The following is a 22,021-nucleotide window of genomic DNA, read 5'->3' on the forward strand; positions in this document are numbered from 1 at the left end:
CTGGCCTTTAAAATGTTGGATTTAACAATACCTACATTCAACTCTTATGATTTCATTTTCCCTTGGATTAAACACAAGAGTAGAATTTTTAAGATTCAACATATATAAATAGATATACATTCTAAAGAGAGCCAAACTTTTTAATTTATTCAAAAATCATTGTCTGATATCATTTAGGTTCTCATTTTTTTGCAGCTCTGGACACATAGGCAAGAACTTACTCCTATTTCTGGATTATAATATTTTATGTGTGCAGCCCAGCTCTTAAAATGGTTACCCATGTTGTAGCTTTCTCAAAACTCACCTCTACTTTTAAATCACTGAATTCTACATAACCATCTTCAACGGGTTATAAAATTTTTCACCAGTAAATCTAGAATACACATGTTCACACAAACTTGGATTAATTTCCATTAAATGCATAACAATCCTTAAAGCTCCTATTCTAAATACTGCTGAGTGCTCACTTTAAGAAACACTTCAATTAAAAAAAGGAAGAGAGTTCTTAAAGGAAGTCCCCAGTGAATCCTTCTACAAAGTGAGTAATCACATTCTAACTTATCTGTTTTGTGAGTTAGGAAACAAGATTCTAGCTTCTGTATCTCTGGTGGAGGAGATGAGAATGAGGGCAAAGAGCATCTCTTGGCCGGCCCAGGAGAAAAGGGTGAGAGGATAGGAGAGCAAGCAGCCCGGGTTCTCTCCCTGGAAAGTTAAATGTCAGCAGGGTTAGGCCTTGCCAATATAAATACAATCACAATGATGGTATAAAAAGACATGCATTTTCACCTCTATTGACTTTTCACGTTCATGGGATAATTATTGTAACATTTTCTTAAAGGGCAAAAAGCTTTTGATGATGAATACATCTCATTACATGGAATTTTACGTGTAATCCGTACATGAATCTCATTGTAATTCAATGGATGAATTACGTGTTAATGCTAGCATAACAAGCCTTTAACCTATTTGACTTAATTACAGGCATATCATCAGATTTACTGGGAAAAGATTTCTTCCCTATGCTCTAAAAAGTCTTTTCACTTTTTTTAACCCTTTGATCAAATCTTTGAAAAACAGTATTAAGTTTCTGGGACTCACAATCTCTTACTACCACTTCCTACAGACCTAATCCATAGGAATAGAGGGGGCAGAATGGAGAGCACATCATTTTGCTTATCATTGTGAATGTCTGTCTAGGTGCTGAGGGCTCCAGTATCACTGGTCACTTATGGGCAGGATCTTTTTCAAATCAAAACGTGTGGTGAAATAGAATGAACTTTGGACTGAGAGTTGACAATCTAGCTCTGCCATTCACCAACAGGATAGCTTTAGAAATGTCAGTTAACCAGCAAGAACCTCAGCTTTCTTTTCTGTTAAATGGAGATAATATGCCCACCTGCCTACTCACACGGTTTTGATGTAGACCCAGTGATAAAATATATTTTTGGAATAGTGCTTTGTAAACAATAAAACACAATGCAACCAAAGAGTATTGAGGAGGAAGAGGAAGAAGAAAGGGAAGGAGAAGGAGAGGAAGACGAAGAAAAAAGGAGAAAGAGAAGGAAAAGAAAAAGAAAAAGAAGAGGAAGAAGAGAAAGATGAGAGGGGAGGGATGGGGTGAGAAAGAAGAAAGGCTGATAAGGAGGACCTCAAGTTCAAAGAGTGAGGGCTCTAGTTTCAGATGTGTTATTAGAGTAAGTAACTTTCAGAAGGACTTCTTTAAAGCCATCTTGGACATGACAGTATTATGTCCCCCCCAAAAATTCATATGTTGGAATCCTAACTCCCAGTACCTCGGAATGTGACTTTATTGTGAAATAGGGTTATTACAGATATAATTAGTTAAGATGAGGTCATACTGAGTAGATTGGGTCCCTAATCTAATATGGCTGGTATTCTGATAAAAGAGGGAAATTTGGACACAGACACACACACACACACACACACACACACGTGGAGAACCCCTCTGCTCACATCACATTTGCTAACACCCATAGGCTAAAGCCAGTCACATGTCTGAGCCCAGAGCCAGGGGACAGAGAAGTGACCACCACCATCATGGGGCTATAAATGTATAATTTTATTAGAAGAGATTGAAAAATTGGGACAAATAATTCAGTCTGTCACAGCCACTAAATGCATCATCAGAAGAAATGTAAGGGCCACAGGATGTGTGAGCCTCCACAGGATCTCACAAAGGAAGACAGGTCCATGGATGAGGGGACTGAGGCTTCAGATAAGATACTGGTTATGGTGCTGATGTGGAATCTACTGTTGTGACCCAAGTTCTCTTAATAGTACCCTAAAAATAAAGTAACCTTAAAACCATTCATGATTTGTGTCCTAGTGCAATGACCTTGCAGACTCCTAGAATTATAACCATTTGCTTTTGTGGTCAGTGACACTGCCATAATCAGAGGACCTGGGCTCTGGGCAGATAAGGATCCTGAACATCACCCAAGGTATGGAGGGTGTGATTTACCTGGTGTCATCTATCTTTTATTCTATAAATATTTATTTATATGAACCATGAGAAGCTCTAGATTTTGAACTTGTAGGAGAAAGTGAGACATAACCAAGAATTATGATTCAATGCAGATTCCTACTTACAATGGGGCAAGTAATGCTATAAATAAGAGCCCTAAGTGGACCAGCTCTACATAGGGTCATTTTAGCAAAGTTCCTAAGGAAATGCATTTCAGATGGTACCTTGGCAATTATTCTGCATTTCTCTTTAAATCATTTGAAGCCGTAGCATGGATATAGCCATACGGGCTTCAACTGCCTTTGATACAGTTATTGGTCAATGCTCCCAGGCTGCATGGAGGTGTGTGATCATCAAAGTGGCAAAGGAGAAGTCCTCTCACTAATGTAAAACTTGCATTTCAACTGCACACTTTTTGTCATCTGCTGTAAGTCAAGGCTGTTTCCCAGGCATGAAATCAATGGTGGAAAGGGAGGCCAGACCAAAATTAACACCTCACATTGCAGAACGCGCTCCCCTTAGGATACAGCAGCAGAGTGCTTGTTGTCTGAAAGTGTGTGCAGCATGTGGTGCTAACACTCATTAGCTAAGAATCCACAGTGCAGTCTGCCTCTCTGGTTCTCACTGGCTCAAAGCAAACAATAGCATTCAGAGCATGGAAATATATACACACTCTGGAATGGGTGGTTATATATCTATATCAATTAGAACTCATTTCAGAGACCAGCAGTATTACAACAAATCACCACTTTAAAACATTTCAGTAAATACACAAACCACGCACTTGCAAAATGAGGGAATGAATAAAATACCCATGAAACACATAACAGGGATATTTAATTCAGAGAAGGGTTCTGAGAGCAAATAACAACTAATCTGAGACTTGAAGGACAAGTAAGAAGGAATTAGAAGGGGAATTGCGTTAGGGTGGTGGGGTATGGAGGTAAGAAGCTTCAGAGTTCTAATGGTAGAGATTATAATTTGTGCCTTCCTAGCAGGTCAGGACCCAGTAGACTTCTGCTAAATGAAGAAAGAGAGAGCACGGCTGAGCATACAGAACAAGCTGAGAAGGCAAGAGATAGAGTGAGAGGGCTGTGGAGGCATGCCGTGATGGGCTCAGTGATGGAGCAGGGACTCTGGCTACTGCATGATGAGCATTGCAGAGAGGCATGAGGAGCAGGAACTGAGAAGACAGACAGGAGGCTACTGCAGTGATTCTGCAGGCTTGAAGAGACAGAGAAGGACTTGAGTATTAATGAAGGGTTGCATTCTCTGTTTATCAAGGTGGAGGCACTGACTGAGGTAGAGTTTCTAAACTGCATTCCAAGTTACAGGAGCATATGGGAAGAAAGGCCAAAGTCTAGCATGCCAGTTCTCTTAGCTGAGTCCTGAAGGATGAAGAGGAATACACCAGGGAGTGGCAGAGCACTTGCTTCTCATGCACCTGCTGGCCAGCAGGGGCAGTTCTGCAGCAGGCAGTGGAGGGAGGCTGCTGGCTGCTTGCTGAAGGTCTTCCTTTCAACTGTAGTGCCACCTGTTGTCATTCTGGGGCCTGGGCTGAAGGGGCAGTCTTTATGGGGCACAAGCTCTCCTCATGTAGCAATGACAGAAGCACAAAAGAGAACATGGAAACATATGAGGCTCAGAACTGGCTTGGAACCAGCACACTGCACTCCTGCCCATGCGCCATTGGCCAAGGCAAGTCATTTGACCAAGGCCAAGTTCAAGGAGCCAAGGGACAGGGAACTACACTCTGCCTTTAGTGTAAGGTACTGCAAAAAGGTATATATCAAAGGGCATCGATACAGGGGTAGGGGCTGGCTATGGTGAGAAATGGGCTCAATAATTCCACCTAGCACAAGGAGCATCCAAGGATAACGTGCATGAACAAAGAATGTATGAGATGATAAACCGGAAATCAGTTTGCTGGAGAGACTTGCCAGACAGGGAGAGTGGCACAGGCCAAGACTGTGGAACTGCAAGCCGTTCCCCAAAGCTGGCGCTCATTGACGGAAGACACATTGTCTTTGTGGTCCTGCAATGCAGATATTAGCAGGGTTTACACTTGAGCAAAGTATTCAGGCTCTTCTGTTATGATCTGTGGATACTGGGAAAGGTCCTCTACCCCCTAAAGTAACCCTTGAACACATCTCAAAAGCCAGTGGAGTCCAGGGTATGTTGCACTGAAACAGAGAACTGAGGACAGAGGAGTCTGGCTTCACTGCTGTGCTGAGCACAGCCCCCCGCCCCACCCCACGGCAGGTGCTCCAGGAGGATTAAACTGTTTGTTCTCCTATCAACATGCTAGTTAATCCTCCAAAACTCTTGCCAGGAATACGCACACAGTAAACACTCTGTTCTGTAAGAACTGTCCTAATAAAAGCCAAAAGAGTGCGTCTACTCCCTTATAGATCTAAGCATATCTCTTAGTCCCATTTCTCTACAATGACCAGAGGTGATAACTGATCTCCAAAAATGATACCAAATTTCAAAGGCTTACTAATTCCTCCCCTTTTTATTATCTAAGTCCAAGTATATATTATATATACATATGATTGAGGGAGGCCAACACACTCTAGAGAGTTGCTTGAGGTCACACCGAGTCAGTAGCTCAATGTGGATTAGAAAAGCCTCATGCCCTGTCTGGTCTCCAGTCCTTTTTATTTAACCACAGAACAAGTTGCCATGTGAACAAAACATAAAAAAGTATTAACCTTTGATAAGTTACATTTATTTTCTTGTGCATTTGGCATTTATTTTGGTTGTTCCAATTTGTGTGGCTCAGTATATAGACTTCCGCACATTGTCCTCTGATTTCTGGGTCTTTTATTTCTGTTGGCATTTCCCTTATACTTTAGTTAAAGTTACTGTTTTCCATTTCAATAAAAGTTGTCTTGAGATCTGTCCTTTGCTTTGGTGTCACTGCAATGTGAAATTTAGCAGGATTTTTCCCCCTCCACACTGAGACAGCAAGTCATTTTAGCACCAGCCCTTCTTGATCAACTGGTTTGAAGGTTTCCTAGGAGAACAAAATTATTTTAACAGTAATTTCACATATTTTCTCTGGCCATTTGTCTCCCTGGTGAAAGTCTCTGGCCTTTAAATATGCCCTAACATTTTCCCCCACTCACAGAGTGGTTCGTATCTGTTTAAATCTTTGGTACATTTAATGTCTGTGCAAGCCGGTAGCTAATTTTGTTTGAAATCAAGCTGTCGACGTCAGTGTGGCAGCACCACAGGCTGGACACAGTGATCCCAGGGCCATCAGGAGGCCACATTCCAAAAACAACAGAAATGACCCCCAGAAAATAAAAAGCTTCACTTGATACAATCTTAACAGCCCATACATATCTCCTTTGTACTAACTACCAAGCATATGTGGCGAGATTCATGGATTCCTAAGTACAAATGAGCATAAATGTGAACTTGATTTCCTTTGTCACACCATTTTTTCCAAAAGGCTGAAATTCACTTGAGAAATATGAACAGTGTCCTATTTCTAAAGATTACTGCCTAAATGATCATGTCGAGCTGGACAAAACAAGCAGCAACACAATAATTTCTAATAATGAGGTTTATCATAAAGTAGCCAAGTTTCTAAATTGGAAAGAAAATCACTACATGTAATTATGATAACATAGTCCTTAACGAGCTTCATGACTGTCCACATCTAAGGACATTCTTGCCCTCTGTGCTAGCAGAGCTGGAACTAGAATGAGGTGGTCACTTCAGGTGTGAAATTTAAGGGAGTGCCAAAAACTCAGGAGTCAAGATAAATATTTTAACGCAATATTTTAAAAATAAAAAATTACTTCAAAATATTTATGATGGACAAAAATTATCAAAATCAATCAATCAGAGTGGATTGATTGTAAAGTTACTGCCCTTCGGAGGGATACGATAGCACAAGAGGGGCAGAAAGAAAAGGGTAATCAGTTTGCAATGTGTGGTTATTTGGACAACATTCTATATGCTCCAAGACACTTTACAGAGAGACAGAGATATCTATGCTTATTCAACGTTGTGTTTTATCTTCCTTAGATTTAGAAAGACTGGAAAACTGAGAAAGAGGAGAAAGTCTATAGGAAAAGGAAAACAGAGCCTGAGAGGTACTCAAGATTGCTATCTGTTCCATGCACTTCAGGCCCCCTACTTGAGGAGGAGACAAGATTCTCTGGATTCAATCCATGCTCTGCCATCAGCCTCATTCTTTTATTCATCAGTCTCCTACTGTGGGAATCATCATTATGCCCACGCCATAGCTCAAAGCTCACCAAGGGCCTGGCTTTCCAGGCCAAGGGAATGTGGAAGGTGACAATAATAGCTTAGGTCATTAGGCAAAAATATCTGGCCAAAATTTTCCTGAGAACCATCTTGTGGGTTATATTAACCATTCAAATTATATTGGGGGACAGTGGGAAAAAATGTTAGTTATGAAAAGATCAATTATTATAAGGTGTGCTGTATAATATTCAAGCATGAAGCATTATCCATCACAATCACAGAAATGGGCAAAGTACGCACACAGAAGCACTGCTTAGGAAGAGAGATCCCCTGAACAGAGGACAAGCATGCATCCCACGTAGGGCAAGATGAGACCACCATCTGTGTGTTGCCTGATATTTTATTAATTTTCACTGCTGAGACTGTCAGATCTTTTCATCATTAGGATATTTTACTGAGCTTGTGCCTTCTAGGCTTTGCAAGTGAAGGATACAATTTTTAAAAAATTAAACTTTAAATCAACATGTATTAAAAGTTGTTCATTACCACGAATTTGTTTAAAAGTGGGGTGCTGAAGTTATCACATTAATCTCCCAAACTGAAATGAGCTAAAGGGAAAATGTATCTTTGATAAAGGGAGACCCTGGATAAACAAGTCAGATCAAAGAGGACAAAGTGCATAGTGCATCAGTCTGAACACCTTTATATCTATTCGGGCAGACCCAATGGGTAGATTCATTCACTCACTCAACAAACATTTATTGAGTGCCTACTGTGTGTCAAGCACTGAACCAGATCCTGAGCAAAACAAACTCAGTCCCTGCTCTCATGGAATTTACAGTCCTGTGAAGAAGACACGCTTTACAAGAATGATATGCTAAATAAACGTAGAAAGACACAAAATTGGGGAACCTGACCTAATCTAGAGTTCAAGGAAGAGTCTGGTGAAAAGGTGAGCTGTACCTTCAGGCACAGACGATAAGTTATAGCTAACTTGGTGAAAGGGTACCTGTAGGGGAACAGGAGAAGCATTTCCAGAAAGGTGCAAACAAAGAGCCCGTGATACTAGAGAATAACAAATTGAAAGAAAAAAAAATAACAAATCAGAGAATTAGCAGGAGTGGCAGGCAGGTGAGGGCTTAATATTGAAACTAGAGCTCACAGGGACGTGACAAGAGTGGGAGGGACAAGTGAAAGTCTAGAAGGATGTAGTTGGAAAATCTGAGAAACAGTCACCAATGGCTTCAGCCTGGAGCACTTAGAGGTTTAATGGGGAGACGAACTCACAGACAAGACTGCAAAGCCAACCCAACCACAGAGTGGGAGTTTCCAGAAAGATCTGTAAAGCTGCTGAGTGTGTGACAGAGCCCTGTGTCTGAACCCCATGGCCAGCTAAGAATAACGGCTTCCTCTTCACGTGTGCCTTTCAAATCTCCCCGTCATGCCCCATCATCATGGGCAATTTCTAACCCAGGACCATGAAGGGAAGCGGATTCTGGAAATCCTTGCTCCCAGCCTTAGGCAGAGGGGTGGCGGTAGGGACCTCAAAGAAGGATCAGACCATTCTCGGCTTGTTATCTAGTTTAGAATATGCATTTTAGTCCTAAAATCAACAGGAAGGCCTTGTAGGGAATAGCATAATTAGAAGTTCATTCCCACCGTTTTTCTCTGGCCACACTATATAGTACAGGTGGAAAGGCAGACCAGGGAAGCAGAAATCCAGTTTAGAAGGCTGTTGTAAAGCAGAGATGATAAAACTGTGGACTAGGGTAGAGACCGAAAAGTAAAAAGATTACGATGTAAAATAGGACTTTGTTCTGAATTAGGTATAGGTGGTGAAGACAAGAGCAGATCTAGCCAATTGCCACGCCACGTGGGTTTCGGTACTGACGAAATTCTCCCCCTGCCTTTAGATTCAGAGGCAATCAGGATTGCAAGGGCCTTTGGGTCAACTCGTCTGACCCCCTCCCTGGTTCTGACTGATTATTGTCTTTATTCAACAGCACATTGATTAGGTGAAGGGGGCATGCATGCTTATTTCAAGAATTAGTTTCAGTCCACATAATTTTCATGTCTTTGCATGAAAATGTCACTGTACCAGCATGAATTCAGGAAGGAGAATGCAAACATTTTTCTCTTTTACTGCAGATGGGTAGCAGAGAGAGCAGCGCACTAGACAAGGACTAGGACAAGCCAAGTCCAGCTTTGGGTGAAGACAGGTACCCCCCTTCTCCAGCTGTGTCTGGATTAGTCATCAGAGGATCGAGTTTAGAGATGAGTAAGAGTGGAGCTTAAAGGGGATTTGAAGGTGATGAGAAGAAACTCTATCTCTATGTGGATAGAGAAAGAGATACTGCAGGCAGCAAAGCCAGTGAGCCCTGCCTTCTCCTTTATCTGTCTCAGAAGCTCCCGTGGATTGGCAGGAGCTGCCTCACTTTGAGAGGAGAGCTAAGATAAGTAATTATGTATTTGTATTTGATACTATTTGTTAGAAAGATGCCCACTTTTTTACCATTCAGCAATGTGGCTACTGTAAATGGGAAACTCTGATGGCCCGTTGTTCTAAGTAAATTTGATGGTAGGCTTTCAAGCTTATAAAACTTTGTCAAGTTAGTAGGAAGCTAATTTCTTCCTGAAACCTTGAACTTGGGGATTTGAGGAATCAAGTGTGAGACGGTAGGATCTACGGCAAAGTGCAATGTTGCAGCCTAGTACTCAGTTTGGGAATAATGACCTAGGCTGGGTTTTAGATGGTAGCCAAGAAAGGGTGCAAAATAGTTTCACTGGGTTTGAATGTGAGGTCAAGGAATCACCAGTAAGAAGAAAAATATTTCTGAGTCCATTGGACCAAAGAAGAAAGTAGGAGGGAGAAAGTGATGCTTAACACCCGGAAGAAAGGATATCCTCAAGTTAAGAAAATGTCTTGAGGAAAAAGCAAACTTCTAGTTCAAAACTTTCTCCAGCCAATATCTTATGATCCAGTGATGTACTGTTATGTCCAGTAGCTCTAGAACAGGTAACATCTTAACCACCCTTTTTCCAAAATACTTCAAATTTCTCCATTGGTGAATTTTTTTTTTTGAGAAATTTATTTTTAATCCCCTAACCAACTCCAATCAGAAATACCATTCACCTTCAAGAAATATGTTGTATAAAAAACTTCATTAGAAGACATATAATTGTGTTTTATTAAACCCTTTCTAAGTATGTTATAGGAGATACATGTTTATTCTCATGAAAAGGTCTGCATAATCAACCATCTCTAACCTACCTCAGAAGACCTAAAAACCATTATTCAAACTTTATAATAAAAATGTAATGATATTCAGTGACAAAAATTGATTCTTCATCGCCATCATTCAGAAATGCAATGCCTCGGCTGGGCGCGGTGGCTCACGCCTGTAATCCTAGCACTCTGGGAGGCCGAGGCAGGCAGATTGCTTGAGCTCAGCAGTTTGAGACCAGCCTGAGCAAGAGCTGGTCTCTACTAAATATAGAAAGAAATTATATGGACAGCTAAAAATATATATATAGAAAAAATTAGCCGGGCATGGTGGCACATGCCTGTAGTCCCAGCTACTCGGGAGGCTGAGGCAGGAGGATTGCTCGAGCCCAGGAGTTTGAGGTAGCTGTGAGCTAGGCTGATGCCATGGTACTCTAGCCCAGGGAACAAAGCGAGACTCTGTCTCAAAAAAAAAAAAAAAAAAAAAGAAAAGAAAGAAAAAGAAAAAAGAAATGCAATGCCTCGCTCTTCTTATGGCCCCTTTAATATATAGTTGTCAACCAATGAAGCATGAAGCATTCAATCAAATTACTTTCAAATATAAAATAACAGTATACTTTGGAAAATTAATTTTATTTCCCATACCAAAAGGAAATTTTAAAAAATTGTGATGTGTTATTCAAACTCAGAAGGACCAGGACTGGAGATTTCAGAAAAAGATTATCAGCAGCATCTAAAATAGCAATTTTCAGTTCATGAATGACACAAAACCATTTTAGAGGGACCCGTTTGCATGCTGAGTGGGATTGGGATGGTTTCCATCATATTGAATGATAATGTATGAATGCCCCGGACTGGCCTCTTGACAGCACCCCCCAGGTCACACTCCTGCTGTGTATCTAATGTTGTGATGTCTAAAAAAAATAGCATAATGGTAACAACCTCTTAAGTTCTTACAAAGATTAAATGAGATAATACATGTAAAGTACTTAACACAATGCCTAACATAAAGCTAATGCTCAATAAACAATTACTATGTCTATAAACAATTATTATAGTCTAACCTTCCTGCCAGCCAGAGAATTCCATTAGCTGGAGCATGAGTACAATTTTTCTATTGGGGGTGGAAGCGATTTCAATAATTTACACCCTGTCATCGTCATCTAATGACAATAAACGAGAGTCAACCCCAGATCAGCTAGTTATCCTTTGTGGGTGAATTTCAGGGGGACCTAAGTCATCCACAGGTCCCAAATCTGAAAGAATTTAGTAAAATGCCTCCAGGTCTTAAAACTTCAAATAAGTACTTAAAAGAGTACAATAAGCTGTGTTCTCTGTGTGAATTGGGAGCAGAATCAAAAGATGGAGTTTCTACTCTTAATTTACATAATAACTCATGTGGGACCATGAGGCTCACCAGCAGACTTCTTGGTACAGATGTGTTTTAATCTGTCAAATTGGGATATTAATAATATTATCTTGTGAACAAACTTCCACACAGGACTATAAGGCTAGGAGTCCAGATAACTGGTTCTCTTATCTTGGCTCTTTTCCTCCTCTTCTTTTCTAGAATTTAACATGCCCCAATAGTCACCACAATTGAGTGGCCAAAATAAGCAATGCTTCTGGCTCCCAGTGACAAAAAGGAAAAAAAAAAAAAAAAGACAAAAACAAGTCAGAATGGTTTAAATGGTAAAGGTACTGTATTGCTCATGTACCAGAAAAACTCAGAAGTAGAACCGCTCTGGGTCTGTTTTGGTCAGGGCTCCAGCTCTGCTTCTGCTCAAGCTCACTGCCTCTCTGTTCTCCCTCAGGGTCAGCTTTGTCCCCAGGCTGGCTTCCCACGGGGACACAATGGCCTCACCAAATCCAGGTGTTAAAGCCACACTTCACTTATTCCAGAGAATAGAACTTTTCTTACCTTACCATCAAATACAAGTTCAGAGCTTCACTTTGACTGGGCCACCTTTGTTCCGTGCCCATCCTAGAAACCCGTCCTTATGGTAAGGAGATGAAGCTATGCTGGTTTACTCAAGGGGTGGAGGCAGAATGACTGCTCCCCACCGGGCCGACGCTGCACAGTGAGGAAGGGATGGATGACGAGACAGCCAAAAGTTGCACCACTTGTTAGAGTCTGCCACAGAGGCTGGAAAGCAGCTCCCAGGGAATTACAGAGATTCCTTTGTGACCCAGCTCTGTGATATTCACCACCTCTGAGATCTACTCAAGTCCCAGATGGCCAAACAACAATCTGAAAGATGTATTTCATCCTCAACTAAAAACTGGCAGCCCTTGGACAACAGCTCGTTGTCCTTGGACCAAGCGTATGCACTGCCTCTATTTCCTCTTCTCTTGAGATTAATTCTTTTCATAAAACTCCTTGGTCCTTCACACAAATACGCCCTTCACGAATCCCTCCTGGCCTTCTGGGTATGTGGCTGAAACTAGTGTCTAGCTCCAGCACATCTGCAACGCCTCTATGCTAAAACCTTATATGGAGATAAATAATTTTATAAGAACTAATTGGGATTCAAAGTTCCTGGGAGAAGTCAATGAATGAATAAGAAAATGAAGTAGAAATCACAGGGATTCCTCCCCAGGTGGAATGGGACCAGGTATGTCCATTTTTTTGAGTGTGCTGTAGGAAATGCTGTGAGGGTGTCTTTTTGCACTTCATCTGACCCTCATTTTTCAAGATTGAAAGAAATAACCTAGAGACCTTCAGGTCCTGAAATTTGCTGAAGAGTTTTCAAAAACGATTTAGAATGTGAATGAAATATTTTAATACGTTTAAATCATTTTTAGAAGAATTGTTTTCCTTTGTGGAGTCTAGCTGAATATGTAATGAGTGCACTTCTTCTCCCTGTATTTAATGTATCAAAAATACCATCTTGTTATTCATCTTCAAAGAAGTAAATGCAGATCACCTATCAAAGGAAAGACAAACACCAAATTTACAGCTTATGGGGAAAAACATTCAAACTTTCTCAGGCCACCCAAGCTATTCTATCCACTTAACAGAATTATATGTTTCTCTCTGTGTATATGTGTGTTTGTGTGTTTAGAGAATTTTGAATTTTCTATAAAGGTTGTGTACCCTTTTTGCACTACAGACCCCTTTGGCTCTCTGGTAAAACCTATAGAACACACCTCGGAAAGATATAAAGATATTAAGTGTTTTAAAATACAGTTGTCAAAATAACAAATGTGTGATATGATAATACATGCACTTTCTAATTAATTCATTCAACATTAAGATTTAGAAGCAGGTCTGCTAACTACTATAATTTTGAGGTAATATCTATAAATAATATTTTGAGGTACCTGGAAAATTTCAATGCAGTGAGAAAACATCTGTGATACTGATAACAAAGTCACAGGTGGTGCTGATATTACAATGGTCTGTTGCCTTGACCGAGGTGACCCAGCTGAGAGTCTAACCCCAGGTAGTCTGGCTCCAAAGTGCCCCTTAAGTACTTTGCTATTCTGCCCAAAAGAGACCTATGAGACAATTTAGCTCAAAACCTTGATTTTGCAAGTAAGATAACTAAGATTCAGAGAGCAAGGGTAACTTGCATCAGCAGCTACAATTAAGGAAAGTTTTATTTTGGTTTTGTAGCCCTCAAATATATGGAACTGGACTGACCATAACCACTGCTTCAGGACCTACCAGCCATGGTCCTTCTTACTTTAATTAACTAAGTGATTTAAATAAAAGAATGAACATTCATAGACTAACTACCCAACCCAAAGATTCCACATTGACAGTAACTTAAATCCACCTCCCCATCCAATCGTTTTCTTCCGTGGTAGCCAGAATGTTTATAGTTCTTTCACATGCACACGCTTTTTAAAATCACAATATAGGCATACTTAATGTTTAGTTTTCATTTAGCTTTGAACTTTATCATAAATAGGTAATCTTTTGGAGTTTATTTTTTATACTCAACATCACATTACTAGGATTCATCCTTATTACTGAGTGTACCTTTGGTTCCATCATTGGTCCAAAAAAACCACAACAAAGTCCAGCTCTGTGCTGCTTGTAGGAAATGGATTTAAACCCCGATCTCCTAATTCAAAGACCAGCACTTGCCTACTACCCTAAAATGGCCACTCTTTCCCTCCAAGCATCCCCTTCTCCTCTGAGGGGAGTATTTGTTCAGAGGGAGCTCTTCCCAGGAACCCTGAATCACAATGGTAGGTGGCTGTCAACCAGACCTTGGGTAAGGCTGGTTTGTAATCTGAAATACGTAAGTAAATTGGCGCTGAGTATTTCTGGCCTGGTGGAGAGAAAAGGAATTTTCAGCTCACAAAGTTGTGCAGAGGCCAGGGGTAGGGGTGTATTTGGGGAGGAAAGGAAGCTCAAAGTCAGAACTGATTGGGCTATGGAATGTCAAAGGTGAGGAAGACCCTCGTATTGCTTCACTTCGGCTAAGACCAAAAGCCAGGCATGGCTGAGACCTTTGGGGGCAGAATTCAGTGCCATGTTGCTATGGTGATTCTTCCACCAGCTCACAGGCTTCCTCTGCTCTGCAGCAAAGCCCAGCCTCCAAGAAGAAAGCAGGTGGGAGTTGTTGGGGGCAGGGGCAGAGAGAGGACTGCTGAAGCCAAGGCCAGAGGAATTCTACTGTGGGAAGACCATGAGATGACAATCCCCTTCAGCTGTGAGTATGCCTGTATGTGTGTGTGTCTGTGCACATGTGTGCATCTGCCCACGTTGGGCAGGAAGGGTTACAGAGTGGCTTTTCTCTGCTACATTGCCACCATGGAAGTATAGCTTTAACTAATTCATTCTAAACCTCAACCTCTTCCCCAATGATGATAACTAACTCAGATAACTCAGTGCAGATTCTCTTTTACTGGACTGTGAACAGATCTTATGTGAGTACCTCCCTCCACAACAAACAAATACATACATGCACACACACACACACACACACAACATACACCCTTCTGCCATCTTTTCTCAACAAACAACAGATTGCATTGCTGCTGTTCAGAATATTATGCCAGGAAAACAGAGAGAAAATGGAAAAAAAAAAAAACTTCATCAAGATTCAAACCAAATGTATGTGCCTACCAAGCGATATACTACACAATTGTAAGCACTTCATAAATGCTCATCGAAGCCCATGCCTGCAAAGATTCAGGGAAATTGTTGTCCAGCCCTACGCTCTGGGGAAGGGCCATATGCGAAAGTGAGTCATATCTGCCATCTGCAGACTGTGCTCCAGCCTGCTCCACAAGCGTTCCCTTTGAGGTCATTCATAGTCCCCATTTTACAAATGGACATTCACGGAGAGGAAGAGAGGTGATGTGAAGCCTTTTCCCACTGCTTCTCTTGGGAGCTACAGAAATAAGTAAGCTCCTCTTTTTACTCATTAAAATGATTTTTTTTTCAAAGAAAGCAATGATTTTTGCCAGATCACAGGTACAGAATTCAAAGCATGATCATTTTTCACCAGGAAACGTGGCATCTACCATGATCACCACTGGGTATAAAACAAAGAACATATTTTTTTTCTCCTCCTGGGGTAACTCAACTTGAAACGTATGATGACAGATACTCATAGGTCACTGTACCCACCAATACCAACCTGGGTAAGCCACTTACTAGAACTAAACCTCTGCTTTATTGTGTGGCATCATTGTGATAATATTTTTAAAGTGAAAGAAGATTAATACACTGAAAACCTATTAATTTTTTAAAAGAAAATTTACAGCTACAGCAAAAAAAAAAAAAAAAAAAAAAACATTAAAAATAGAAAGCCTGCCTATTCAGCAATTCTAATGACATTACTAGAATGTGTCATTAGTCTACATATGACCCCAGGCAAGTTACTTTAATCTTCCTAAACCTCATTTTTCTCATCTGTAAAATGATACTATAAATAGTATCAACCTCTCAACTCAAGTGATATTGATGATTAAATGATTCATTGTGCATACAAAAAAACTTGACATAGTACCTAGTACATAGTAAGAACTGAGTAAATATTAGGAATTCTCATAGTGTGCCGAGTTTAAATGTGTTACTTGAACTGGCAAATGATGATCCTTCCAAATGGAAGTGTAAAGCATCCTTGCTTTGTGAGTTACAGGGAGGCATTAGCGAAATACCATTGACAAATACATTCTCAAATTATTGTTGAGCATCCAGTATTTATAATTTACATGAAAAGGGAGCTGCTATACAACTTTTAAAATCATGACAGTACTTTCTGCCCTGAGGTGAACTCTGCCGCAGTACTTGGGTGAGCTGAAGTAGAGAAACCATATGCAGGGAAGGATCCAGGTTGTTCCAGGGCATAGATTCCAACTTTGTGGCATGGATGTGGGCAGCTGGGCAAGTTGCATCAGCCTGGCAGTAGCTAAGCCTGGAGAAGCTCCTTTGAATAAAGGTTTCCAGCTGACTGCACATCTAAGTGGCAGGGTCAGGAGTGGCCTTAGATTCTGGGAGGCAAAGATGTAGCCACAATTTGAGAAGAGCCTTTACTCTAGGGATGTACAAAGAGAAGGGCTGACCCCCCATCAGTCGCTTGATCCACAGACACACATGCTAAGAAGGAGGACTCCCCAATGCTGTCACCTCTGAATAGCAGAGAATGGCTGGTTATTACAGAAAGGTTTATAACTCAGAAGATGTATTTGATCGTAAGGCTCCTGATGAACATGCGTTCTCCCTGTAACCACCCTAAGAGACAATTTGTTATTCATCTGGATTAGCAACTAACTGATAAAACATAACAAATTAAATTAGCTCATGGCCAGCATCATGATGGAATCCTAGACCTAGACCAGCAAGAATCTGAAGAGAACTTAGACATCACCTAATTCACCATCTTCATTGTGTGAAGAAAATGCAGTCAAGGGAGATTCGTTGACTGGCCCAAGCGCTCACAATTCACCATGCTTGTTGAGAATACAACACCTCAGTGCTTTATAATTCGTTCAGAAACTGTCTGCCACCACTACCACCCCTACCGCAGGACCATGGCTCAAATATTCTATCATTTTAACCACAAAGAACACTCCATCTATCCTACTAGATGTAGAAAATCATCAGCCATGGATCATCGGCCTCCTCTTCCTTTCTGAAAATTTCCTCAAACAGCCTGCTCCGTTGCAACCAAACAAGGACAGCCAAATATACTTAAAGGCCAATCACAAAACTTCCCCATGCTCCTTCCAAAAATCTCACCTTAATGAATATATCTTTTTCACTCTATAAAACTCATTCTCTTTTCAAATCCTCCTCGAATCCCTGCAGGAGCAAAAGTGACCATAGATGTTTTCCTTGCTACAGCCAGCATATGAATAATTTGATTTCTAACTTGGTTTTTGTTTTGGCACAGTAGAATTGGAATATAAATGTGTTGTTTAAAAATGTTGCTCATTGAATAATAATGTTGCTCATTGAATAATTTAAAACATAGATTTTAGAATCCAGTGACTCCAGAACACCTTAACAGCAATCCCTGCTTGAGCTGTTTGAGCTGAGATAGCACAAAGCCCATGCATGCTTCAGCCTCTTTCTGCCTCTGTTACAGCTACCCATAACATTCCAGATGTCAAGTTCTCCATCCTCCTGTGTACCTTGTCACTAATTGTACAGAGATCTATACTGATCCATTTCGTATATACAGCATGAATACAATATAAACTCGTACGTGTCAAACCATAGAAATTTTGGTAGGTTGTTTGTGCACTGCTATAACCTATCCCATCTTGAATAGTACACCTAGTAAAGTGTCTTGCATTGAACAAGTGTACAAGAGAGATTTACTCAAATTTGTTGGAAAAAAATAATCAAACACTGTTAATTTTTACAACTTATGGCCCACATCATCTGAACTTTAGAAGCTTCAGTTCATGCATGGAGACTAAAAGGGACATAAGGAAGTCACAGACACAAATCACTGTTAATAAAAAGTCAGCCCATGTAAAATGCCATAAGAGAAAGATAAATAAAGTGCTCTGAGAGCACAGAGTGAGGTTGGATTAACTCTGCTTGGGGTAACTGAGGACTCAAGGAGTATCCTGAATGATATATACTGAGGATATATCATTAAATCGTTAAATCTGTGCCTAGAAGAACTTCTCTGGGTGGTAGTAAGAAGCAAGGGAAAGAAAACAATAGGAATAAAGGCCCACCCTGCAGCTCTGTTGGGTTACAGAGCTAAAATAATAATTAAATAAGAGCCTACAATAGTCCCCTGTGGTTTTGACATCGGATAAAATCAAGAGATCATTTTCTAGCTGCTAAATGATCTCACTGGAAGTCTGCTAGAGAAAGATGATATTTTATGTAGGTAGCTCACGTAGGGATAGCTGTTAAAGTGTTCTGGAGCTGCTGGATTCTAAAATCTATATTTTCAAAATGTTATTTAATGAGCAAAGTTTTTAAAATAACATCTTCCTCTTCAAATTGTACTGTGTCAAAAACAAAGTAAGTTGGAGATCAAATTAGCAAAGGCTGCTTATTCATATAGCAAAGGCTGCTATAGTAAAGGAACAATCTACCATGACTTTCACTTACGCTTCATCGTGTCCACCAATGCGACACTTACATCATGATCCTCCCCAAGGGCTCTGTCAAGGTCATATTCTCTCTTACTGCCATAAGCAATAAACTCCATTGTCTTCTGAACAGGTTGTTTTGGTGATGTTCTGGGAAGCCAGCATTCAACAAGCACCACTTCTCCAATCTCCAATATCAGTTTATACAGCCACCACCTGTGACCTGATCACTCAACCAAAGTGACATATTTACATATTTTCATTCTGCAGTATGCCATTTCAGGTGCTAATTTCCAAATTATTCAAGATACATATACTCTGCTAACAAATAACCATTAACAATTCAGCGACTTAATACAAGAAAAGTATACTTCTTGCTTGCATGACATGCTCAGTGTGAGTGAAAATAGGGCCACACTTCACACAGTTACTTGTGAACATGGACTGACAGAGGCACCACCATCTGGGACATTGTTATCCTCCAAATCAGAGGAAAGAGAGACCGCAGTATCAGTCACGGGATTTTCGCTGCCTCAGCTTAGCACTGACAAATTATTTCATTGGTCATAACTACCCAGATAGTCCACCTAACTTCACAAGGCCAGGAAATGTGGGAAGCATATTTGATGAGAATTATTGTTCTGAATCCACTAAGCTTGCATGAAGATTTCATATTAGAAAAAAAAAGAGACTTGCAGCAAGGTACTTCAATCCAGTGAAGAAAAAACACTGTAATAACATAAGATACATAATAAATACCTTTCTGAAGTCACTTCCATGTGGGGATGCCTTAAAACCAAGCCATGATTAATTGCAGAGACCTATCAGCAGATGGATGGGATCTAGATGAAGCCTCCCGCCCCCCAGACCTTCCTCCAATCTAGAGAAGAAGCCAGGTCATTTGTGTGTGTTCTCAACATTTGAGAGCTTAAAAATGACCTGCTAACCTGGGATACCTCTTCAGTTCAGGATAGAAGTACAGCCAAGTTTAGCCTAGTTCAGAATCAATGTGAATAAAGTGACTTAGAAGACAATAAAATCACCCCAGACACTAGAAGACATAAATAAGGTCGCCAGCCCTATGCTGGAAGCTCTGTTGTATTTGGACACCACTGTCATCCCCAATTCACTCATGGGGGGTGGGGGGACGGAAATATCTCTTTAGCTGTTAGAAATCTGGCTCCACCATAGAGTTCTGCATTCAGGGTCCTATTTCAGTGCTTTAGAGCCTAGCTGTGAGTCTAATCAAGTCCACATACATTCATACATCTGTTCTCATTCATTTGGATGGTGAGATGCCTGTTGGAATCACCACAATCCTGAGGCTCTGGATGTCAAAGCCTTGATAAACTGAGATAAACCACCCAAAATGCAGGTTGAGTGACAGCCCTCCTCCAGGAAGCCCCTTCTGAGCAGCAGTGGTGCCATGTTGACCCCATAAAGCTCTCTCCATAGTACTCTATTCACATGGCTATTTCTAATCTAAGAATAGCTTCAAGCAAAAGAAAACAAATATCCAAAATCAAAATGCATTTTTCTCTGCCAGGAGGACAGACTGTAGAGCCGCAGGTGCTCAGGAAACCCAAGGCAGCCCTCTCCAGACCAGCCAAGCCATGGAACATAACCACTGTGTTTGCACTTTTACAAATAAATATTTAAAGTGTATGCTATCCCCCAATTGCTTCACATTTCATTTTGTCTTTACTTCCATCTGCCTGAAGGCAAGCCATCCTGGCACTTTTTGCAATTATTTCAACTATCTGAAAAGGCACCAACTTCATCTGAGGAATCAGCCTGCCATGCTGTACGTATCTACTCAGTATGGTATAAAATCTCTTTTTATTAAACTGTACAAATGAAATCAGATAGGAGAGCAAGTACTTATACCTCATGTAGGGAGCAACTGTGGGAGCCCCACAGAGAGGCAAATTTGATTGCATCAAGACAACACACCTTGGAAGGAAGGAGAAGAGAGTGAGGGGTTTTGTAGGGAAGGGGGCCTGAAATCTTCATTGCTCTGTAGCTGAGGTCCTGACTATCAACCTCAGAGGAGAAGGAGGCAGTAAGAGGAATGGTATCCAGAGTTTGAGCGAGTGACAAGTAAGAACAGGGTGCCCAAAGAATGCATGCAGCAGAAAGACTTTTTAGAAGCTCTGCTTGCAGTTGGTTAAGAGGACCCTAAAAGAGAATGGTCTTTATCAGCATAGAGAAGTAACACCCAGCAGTAAATGGCTGAAATGGTGTTAGGATGAGGGCAAAAGAAACCCTAATTCATGTCTTAAAATAATAGAATCTGTAATAAATGAGGTCACTTATTCCATCTGTTAATTTTATAAATAAAGAAACCAAGGCTCAGGAAGACAAGATGAGTAGCTCAAAGTCACAGAGTTCCTTAGGGTATGGCTTTGCAAATAGGTTTTAGGTGAATTCCCATAAACTCCCACTTTAAAATGAAAGTTAAAACCACATATTATTGTCAATTATCATAGTTGGAATTCCTCCAGAAGTAGACCCTAAGACAAGGACTTGTTTGCAAGTTTGGGAGGTACAGGAAATACCAGTAGGAGAGTGGAAGTAACGCAGAGATGGAAAGTGTACTAACAAAGCAGTAGGACAATAAAGAATGTGTTAGGCAAGTTACCTCTCTGGGCACTTGGAAATAATCCAACTGGGGGATCTGGAAGATGGAATGGAACAGCGCTCCAGAGTTCTCCCACTGGTGGCAAGAGGGAGCCAGGGTATTTATCCATCAATTCCCATTCATCATTGGTTGAAAGGGCTGCGCCAAAAAAGAGATAATTTCCTGGCCTTTCTGGCCTGGTCTGCAGATGAGCTGAGCAGACTTCCATTGCTTTGGAAAAAAGTCCTCGGGCAGAAAGTTGGAGATACAGACAACTGGAAGTTAGCAGGAGTGCACAGCAATGGAAAGATCCAACAGATACATATGAGGCACCAACAAACAGTGTCTGCTATACCAATTAAAAGATTTTTTTTTATTATCCACTATATGTTTAGCTATGTTTCTGCTCACCTCTTCCATAGATAATTAAGAGGTAGAGACACCAATTGTTCTCTTGTTCACTATGTGACACCATTCCTCACAGATGTACGCTAAAATGCTGCCTCAATCACCCAGTTTTGCCTTCTGTCCATGTTTGCAAACTCTGTCCCATAAATATACATCGTTGGCTTGACATGCACATACTGGGCTTTATAGCCAAAAACTCCCTATTCATCAATGTATTATTACAATGCACAGGACAAATGCATAGGTGTGTTGCTCATTTTGTTAGTTTCCAAACTGGTATTAAGTATATCTCAAACTTCTGACTATTAATATTATAGCATTTTAAATGTAATAAATCACAATAAGGTTGAATTCATACCTATAATACCATCATGGGATTTGGAAATATGGCCTAATCCCCAGTGTCTTTGTTAATATATCAAGGAGATATACTGTATAGGCATACATCATGACATCCTTACAAATAAACAAGAACGTCTTACTGAGATTAAAAAGAAGACTGTGTTTCAAATAAAACTGCACGCATTCTACTGGTGAA

The sequence above is a fragment of the Eulemur rufifrons genome, chromosome 3 (assembly GCF_041146395.1).
Source record: "Eulemur rufifrons isolate Redbay chromosome 3, OSU_ERuf_1, whole genome shotgun sequence".
Classification (NCBI taxonomy): Eukaryota; Metazoa; Chordata; class Mammalia; order Primates; family Lemuridae; genus Eulemur; species Eulemur rufifrons.